Source organism: Muntiacus reevesi, chromosome 1 (assembly GCF_963930625.1).
Source record: "Muntiacus reevesi chromosome 1, mMunRee1.1, whole genome shotgun sequence".
In the NCBI taxonomy this organism is placed as follows: Eukaryota; Metazoa; Chordata; class Mammalia; order Artiodactyla; family Cervidae; genus Muntiacus; species Muntiacus reevesi.
In genome coordinates, this window is record NC_089249.1 from 209599410 (window position 1) to 209607828 (window position 8419).

Here is an 8419-nt window from a genome sequence, read left to right on the forward strand (position 1 = left end):
AACATGGATAGACCTAGAGATAATCATACTGTTGGGGGAGTTTGTAATTTCCTCAGTTATGTCTCACTGCAGCAAAGTATGAAGTGACTGGTGGATCGGTGTTACAGCTCAGTTTTATTTGGCAAGCAAAGGAAAACACATCCTTGAGACTTGAGGGCAGGCTCACCCAAAAGACGTGAACAGAAGAGAGCCCCGAGACTCAATTTTGGCTCCTCTTTTTATATATTTTTTTCTCCTCCCCCTGAGCCTGCCCTATGTAAATTGGGCTAGCCAGGAGGCTGTTTGCTTCACCTGAGGACCTCACTCCAGTCCTCGGACCTTCCTTTGTTCTATTTTCATGGGCTTTTCCCTTCTTTGTCTTTTAGTCACCACCATTCTGGACTCCTTTTTCCTATTCTAACTACCTAACAATACTAAGTGAAGTAAATCAGAAAAAGGAAGCTGGATATGATATGATATGATGTGTGTATGGAATCTACAATATGACACAAACTTATCTATGAATATGAACAGACTCACAGGCATAAAAGAGCAGACTTGTGGTTGCCAGGGGAGTGGTGAGTTGGGGAGAGATGAAGCGGGAATTTGGGGCTAGCAGACACAAACTATTATATACAGGATGGACAAATAAGGTCCTGTTGTATAGCACAGTGAACTATATTTAATATCCTGTGATAAACCACAATGGAAAAGAATGTAAAAGAGAACGTATATATAACTGAATCACTTTGCTGTACCGAAGAAATTAACACAACATTGTAAATCAATGATGCATGCATTTGTTCAGTCGGTCAGTCCTGTCTGACTCTTTGTGATCCGACGGACTGTAGCCCACCAGGCTCCTCTGTCTGTGGGATTTTCCTGGTAAGAATACTGGAGTGGGTTGCCATTTCCTCCTCTAGGGAATTTTCCTGGCCCAGGGATCAAACCCCCTGGCTCCTGAATTGCAGGTGGATTCTTTACCAGGGAGTCAACGGGGGAAGCCCATAAATCAATGATACTTCAATTTACAAAGAAAAAATAAACTCAAACCTCGATTCATTGTTTCAATTAATTCTTTTCACTCATTCATTTAGCTCCTAAAACGGACCAGGCATTGAGAATACACGGCCCCAGCCTTCAAGGAGTTTTCTGTTTTTTGTTGAGCCAGGTATCATAAAAGTGACAATGCAGTAAATAAACTGCTGGAAAGGATATCTTTGACTTCCCTGGTGGCTCAGACGGTAAAGCATCTGCCTATAATGCAGGAGACCTGGGTTCAATCCCTGGGTTGGGAAGCTCTCCTGGAGAAGGAAATGGCAACCCACTCCAGTATTCTTGCCTGGAAAATCCCATGGACGGAGGAGCCTGGTAGACTACAGCCCATGGGGTCGCAAAGAGTCGGACACGACTTACAAATAGCATCTCATTTATTCCCTTAACTAATAGAATCTGATCCACCCAGTGGGATTAGGCCCCCTGTTAAGCACTGGGAATGTAACTATGGGCAAGGAGAGCTTGGAGCAGGCTCAGAAGCCCGCCAGCCAGCTGGGGAGGAACTGGATACAGAGAGGTGAGTGCCCTGCTAGGGAAGAACACAGATCTGTGGGAAGAGCACAGGGGCCACATCTCTTGTTGGGAGCAGAGGGGAGCGTGTGCTGCGGAAGACATAAAGGCTCTTCCTGAAATCCTTCTGCAATTCCTCCAACACTGCCCACGTCTGGAGGGACTGAGGACATCTCCACTGAGCGATACAGACATTGCCTAGCAGATTTATCACTGGTTCATGACGGAGAAAATGGATGAGTGAGCATGTCCACTAAACTACAATCCAGGAAAGCTTCTGTTTTTCATACTCCTATCAGGCACAGATAAATGGCTATCTTGCTAACAGGGAGCCCGTGATACATGCACAGGCAGAGCCCGGAAAGTCATTTATTAGGAGGGGGAGGACAGAGAACAGGCCTGGGTGTCTGGTACCAGCAGCCCTGCCCAGTCTCCTGTTGGCTCAGGTCCAGGAGCTGATAGCCTGAGCCTGAGCCTGTGATGAAGCGCTCCCAGCCAGCCACGGGAGCTGAGATAAGAGGGTTACTCCAACAATCCCACGGCAGGCAGACAGGCTCAGAAGGCAGCCGGGGTAAAATGTTCCCTGGACTGGAAGGCGTGGTTTTGTCCAGAGCCATTGGACAATATCCTTCAATATCCTTCAATATCCTCGCTCCGCTGGGCAGTGTTCCTCAGCTGACAAAGGGGATGCTTACTTGATTGTGTGGTTTTTTTTTTTATTTTTGTTGGGGGTCATGGTGGTTGGTTCCACCATGTGACATGCAAGATCATCCCCAACCAGGGATGGAACCTGTGCACCCTGCACTGGAAGCATGGAGTCTTAACAACTGGGCCACCAGGGAAATCCTAACAGTTCCTTTAAATGATGCATGGAGTTTTTTGACTTGAATTCTGGGGCCTATTCACTCCCATCTCTTCATTACAAATGAATGGAGATCTGCATCTCAATAAGTTGCATTCCCATTCCTCCTCTTCAGCCCCAAGCCACACCTTTGCAGTCTCATCTGTGTTTCCCTATATATATAGATGCTGGATGCTTTGCAAAGCTTGAGGTCAGGTTTAGAGTTAGATAAGTGGGGAGGTGGGGGTGAGGGGGTGGGGCAGATTCTCAGCCTCAGCAATACTGACATTTTGGGCTGGGTGATTCTCTGGGTGGTCCTGTACGTGGCAGGAGGTTTAGCAGTGTCCCTGACCTCTACCCAATTGATGACCAATTTTCTCCCTCTAGTTACAGCAACCCAAAATGCCCAGGTACTATCCGGAGTCATTAATAATTTAATATTAGTAAATATTCTGTAGGGGGCAACATTGTCCCTTTTTGAGAAACACTCAGGTAGACCTGCATTCTAATCCTGGTTCTGCCACTTATTAAGTTTCTTAGGATCACTGAATCCCAGTATCCTTGTCCATAAAATATTTTCTATGGCTGGTAAAATAATTGGAAAATTATACGGTTGATTAATTCCTGTTGTGTGGAATATCTTCAAAAGGCAGCTATTATTACCATTTGAGTCCTCTATGAATTTTCCTAAATTTTTTTGGTTGTAATTCCAGATTTCTGGTGACCAAAGAGTTCAAGAACTGTGGAACTGACAGGAATTTCCTTGGCTCTGTCTCTGGCCATGTAAAGAAGCTTGGCTTGGATTGTATCACCTAAGAGGATAGTTTGGAGTGTCTCTCTGGGAAAGCTGCTGTTTTCAGCATTCCTGAAGGATGGGATCAGCAGCCCTATGGGCATAAAAGACTTCAGTCTTGTCACAGCCGGCTCTGGGGTTTGAACTGCCTCCTGGACTTCTCAACATAGGCGTGTAAGTCACTGATAGTTCCTGAAGCCAAGGTTTGAATCCGCAGCCTTTGGGATTCAGGGCTCAGGACAGATGCAAAGTGATTTAGTAATAGAGTTTTAAAATGGCTTGTGAAGAGGGAACTATTTCTTGGAATAAGTTATAATTTTAAGAAAATGGCCTTTTAGCCTTGCCGATCAGGGTTTAAGGAATGTTCCCTCTTTCCCTTCATCCACCTCATTTCCTCTGCACTTTCTGTCTCATTTTGAGGTTATGAAGATTTTAATACAATGACATTAAAAGCATCCTTCAAGAAATTAACATTCTTCTATTGACCGATTTCCAAGAAAAGGGAAGTGGAAGGAGGCATACAAAGAGGAGACAATATCTGTGGTTTATCAAAATTATGAGGTAACATGTGAGTCATTCTCCTCCCTTCCCCACCTGCCCTTTTCCTCTCTATAAACACCTTTCTACTTGCTCTAGGACCAGCCATGCACAATGATACGTTCAGACTTAAGACATGATAACTGAAGTAAATAAGAATGGCAAAATTAATTGTTTAATTACACGGGAGTGAGTCACAAGTCAAACATAAATGTACTCTTCAGTTGCACACAGATTTTGGTTAAAGTTTTACTTCTTTGGGAGAATATGAGTGTGACGTATCTAGGACCCAAAGAGGAATATCAGACAATCTGGGTACCCAAGACGTAGAGAAACTAATTGGGAGAGAATAAATAAGAGCTATTGATAAGATTAAGCTAGAAAATTGACTGAAAAGAGATTAGAACAATGCTCACATAGAGTAAGTGGTTCCAATAATAGACTTTAGAAGAGGAGGAAGCAGAGGGAAGAAGGGGGGAGAAAAGGAGGGAGGGAGGCAGGAAGAAAGGATCCTAAAAAATAGCACACATTAAATGACAAATGAGGGCCACAGATAATTCTTTAGGAATTTAGAGAAGATTCCAGGACATGGGTTATTCAGAGACAGCTCCATAAGGTAAACATGGAGAGACATACAAAATGCCAAGTAGTGAGTAGAAACAGAGGTCTCAGTTTAGCCAATAAGAAGTATTTCTAAGAGATAAACTCATGAGGAAATGGTCTACTAAACATGAATTCTTCTGAGTTGCTACAGCTCTCTTCCGAGCTCCTTGAAATATCAAGCTAATGAAGGGTAATAAAACCCATTGCCTCTTACTGTTTTAAAATGTATATTTTTAGATCATAGGCTTAAGATGTGCCTATGTAGTGAGTATTCCATGTCTGATGAAAACACCAAAATACATCTAGCAAAGAGGCACAGCTATCTTCCCCCAAGGCAACCAAAGAGCTGAGACATGCCCTTCCTTACCCACCCTGAGATGGAAGCCAGCAATTTCTCTCAGTGAAGGATTGTAAGTTCTTTAAGTCACTACCTGTTGTGGAAGTCGTAGCTCCTTACATGGTTCCTATGTTTACCTCTTTTGGACTCCCAGATTCATATCTGAATCTCTAAAATATTCCAGTTCTCATATGAAGAAAAACATCACAAAATATTTCATCTACCTATTGGCTGGCACTGTTGCTTCTTACCTGAATATTCATATGTTTTCAGAATCAGTTGGGATCAAGTCTTTATTTCCATTGAGGGCAAGAAGGAGGAGGATGTTCCTAGAAAATGAGGTGATAGCAAGCCCGGACCCATCAATGCGAGGCTCTGTGTGAGGTCAATAATTTGGAATTCCTTCAAATGATATATTCTTTTTTTTTCAATTGGGGTATAGCTGCTTTATACTGCTGTGTTAGTTTCTGGTGTAGAACAAAGTGAATCAGCGGTATGTATACACACATCCCCTCCCTCGCGACCCAGCCCACCCCTCTAGGCCAGCACAGAGCCCTGACTGAGCTGGGCTCCTTGCGCGATACAGCAGGTTGCTGCTAGCCATCTATCTCACACATGGGGGTGTACATGCAGATCAACCCTCATCTCCCAATCTGTCCCCCCTTCCCCTTGCTCTATATCTGTGTCTATTCCTGTCCTGCAAATAGGTTCGTCTCTTCCACTTTTCTAGATTCCACACTCAAGCATTAACATACGATATTTGTTTTTCTCTTTCTGACTTACTTCACCCTGTATAACAAATGCTAGGTCCATCCATGTCTCTACAAATGACCCAATTTCATTCCTTTTTATGACTGGGTAATGATATATTCTTTGTGTATTTGTCTGACCTTTACTCAGAGGGGTGGGGAAATATTGATTTTTTATTAATACAAGTTGTGTAAATTTTTTTTTTTTTAGTGCTCAAAATTAATACTTGATCATATGCAAAGTAGGCAAAATTAGTTATTTTCTTTTTACTTATTTGCAGTTGCCTTGGAACTTCCCCTTTTTTGGACTGATTTCTTGGGAAGTCTGTTATCTAAACTTCAGGGGATAAAATGACCCCTTATTCTTAGTAAACAGCTCTCTGGTGCAGTTGTGACGGGCAGACAGCCCTCTGAGAAAAGTAGTATTTATAGTCTATTTGGGAAGTTGCGTACTTTGTGAAAAGCAGGACCTATTTACATTTTACCACCATGATCTGTGATCTGGACGGCAATCCGAGTTAATAGGTGTCACGTTTTGTTTTCAGTGCTTTCTGCCCTGTTGGCTGAGCAACTGGGCACAGCCCTTGGAGGTGCCAGGGCCAGTTACTCTGGGCTCCTCTCTGGCCATTCCTGAGGGCTCACTATATAGAGATTACTCACAAGTGACCGGTCTCCCAATGATAGGTAATTCCATTGCAACTCTATCACATATTCCATGGTTTTAAAAATTACGATTATGTCTCTCATTGTGTACTTTTCTCTTCAAATTATATTAGTCATCCTACTCATTTTGAAGATGACTAATCCTGCTTGCAATCTGCTTTTACTCTGGAGATCTACTTTATAATGTTTGATACTGGGAAAGTACAATATCATAAGGACAGTCTTCAATTTCGGAAATGTAGGGGGACTCTAAGTTACCTTTAAAACCTTCCGTGGAGTATGGAGTGGGGATTGGACAGGACAAATTTTACCTCTGTCCTTGGAAAATCACTTAAATTGTTTCTACATTTCCTTCAAGGCGCTATAACTGCATGATTTATTCCTCATTTATCTCTGGTCTCTGCTCCTATCACTCTGCCTCATCTACTCAATATTAGTCACAGGGCTTTACGGTCCTTAAAAATGCCAAGCTTATTTCCAAATCTGAGGGGTTTTTTGGGTTGTTGTTGTTGCTGTCATCTGGAACATTGTTCCTAGGTTTCTACCTAGTTCATTGTCTTACTTCATTTAGGTGTCTAATTCAGCTATCACCACCTCAGAGAAGCCTTTCTTAGCCACTCTGTCTAAGCAAGTCACCAGCCTTAGACTCACTCTCTAGCATCTTAACTTTTCTTCTTTGATATCAGTATCGGATGTTTCCTGGAGAAGGAAATGCCAACTCACTCCAGTATTCTGGCCTGGAGAATTCCATGGACAGAGGAGCCTGGTGGGCTACAGCCCACAGGGTTGCAAAGAATTGGACAAAACTGAGCGACTATCACTCATCTGATGTTACATGTATGTGTGTGCATGCCTCGTTGTGTCTGACTCTGTGACACCCTGGACTGTAGCTCACCAGGCTCCTCTGTCCAGGCAAGAGTACAGGAATGGATCCCACCCCAGGGACTAGACTCCTGTCTCCCCTGCATTGGTAAGCATTTTCTTTACCACTGCATCACCTGGGAAGCCCATCTGATGTTATAGTGTGTGTTATTTTCTTCTCTAGAATATAAGCTCACCTAAGCAGGAGTTTTCTGTTTTACCTACTACTGTGTTTCTAGTATTGTATCTCTAGGGGCCCAAAGAGGTAAGTTTAGCAACAGTTTAAGGGGTTACTATAAAGGATATAGTAGGTAGTTACCTGGAGAAGGAAATGGCAAACCACTCCAGTATTCTTGCCTAGAGAATCCCGTGGACAGAGGAAGCTGGTGGGCTGCTGTCCATAGGGTCGCACAGAGTCGGACACAACTGAAGTGACTTAGCCTGCAAGCATACATTGGAGGAGGAAATGGCAACCCACTCCAGTGTTCTTGCCTGGAGAATCCCAGGGACAGAGGAGCCTGGTGGGCTGCCGTCTATGGGGTCACACAGAGTCGGACACGACTGAAGCGATTTAGCAGCAGTAGCAGCATGTATTTACCTAAAGAACATAACCCCACGATGATAAAATTTTATGGCCACCAGCTTAGAGTAGGTAAACAAAAAGATGTGGCATTTCAGGGCAAGTTTCTTGCTCTTTTTGATTCCTGGCGTATATCGGGGGCTTAACATTATCTATTCTTGCATAAATCATTAAATGCCTCAAATTAAAAGCTGGGACTAGATAATTTCCAATGTCTTCTCTAGTTCTAAACTTTTACAAGTCTTTAACATCTTAGAATTGTCATCAATTTAATGAAATAGGATGTCTTGGGAATCCCTATGAAATCCTAGACTAGGGGAATTCCATCAATATCGTATTGACAAGAGAGAATGTTTAGGGAAGTGATAAGCTTGTGTCTCTTTTTTTCTTTTCCACAGGAAAGAATCAGGAAGACATAAGAAAGAATCAGAGTGTTTTAATAGGGAAACTGGGCTAAATGATGGTTGGTGTGCTCAATGCTTTTCAAAGAGCCCCTGCTGGCCAATGTGGAGAGAAGTTTAAGAGTTAACAACTGTCACCAGGGCTGCAGGCAGAGTTGCAGAGAAGGTCAGACTAGAGATCTGCATTCCAATCCACCTCTTTCTTTCTGAGTCCACTCTTCACCCCATTTATTGTACTCTAGCTATTGAATTTCCTCCTGCTGCCATTTGCCTTCTAAAGTTTTCCCCTTTCTGACTGCTTTACTGCTTTGGACAAAGATTTATCTTTCTTTCTCACCCAGATAGAGTTCCAATTCCCTGGTTCTCCTGGTAACCCAGTTGATTAAAATCTTTTATATTAAATGGTCAATGGGACCTAAAGAAAACCTGAAGCTTGAAAAAATAGTCTAATGTCTTCCTGGTTTTCTAGGACCTGAAACTCATGGAATTAGGAATGCCATCTTACGTAT

General features: G+C 42.9%; 1 non-coding gene across 1 annotated transcript; it reads left to right on the top strand.

Moving 5' to 3' along the window:
• The first annotated feature begins 1205 nt into the window (after positions 1-1205).
• On the top strand, positions 1206-1277 carry TRNAY-AUA (transfer RNA tyrosine (anticodon AUA)). The gene has a single exon. It is a non-coding gene; the product is annotated as a tRNA-Tyr (tRNA).
• Positions 1278-8419: the final 7142 nt, after the last annotated feature.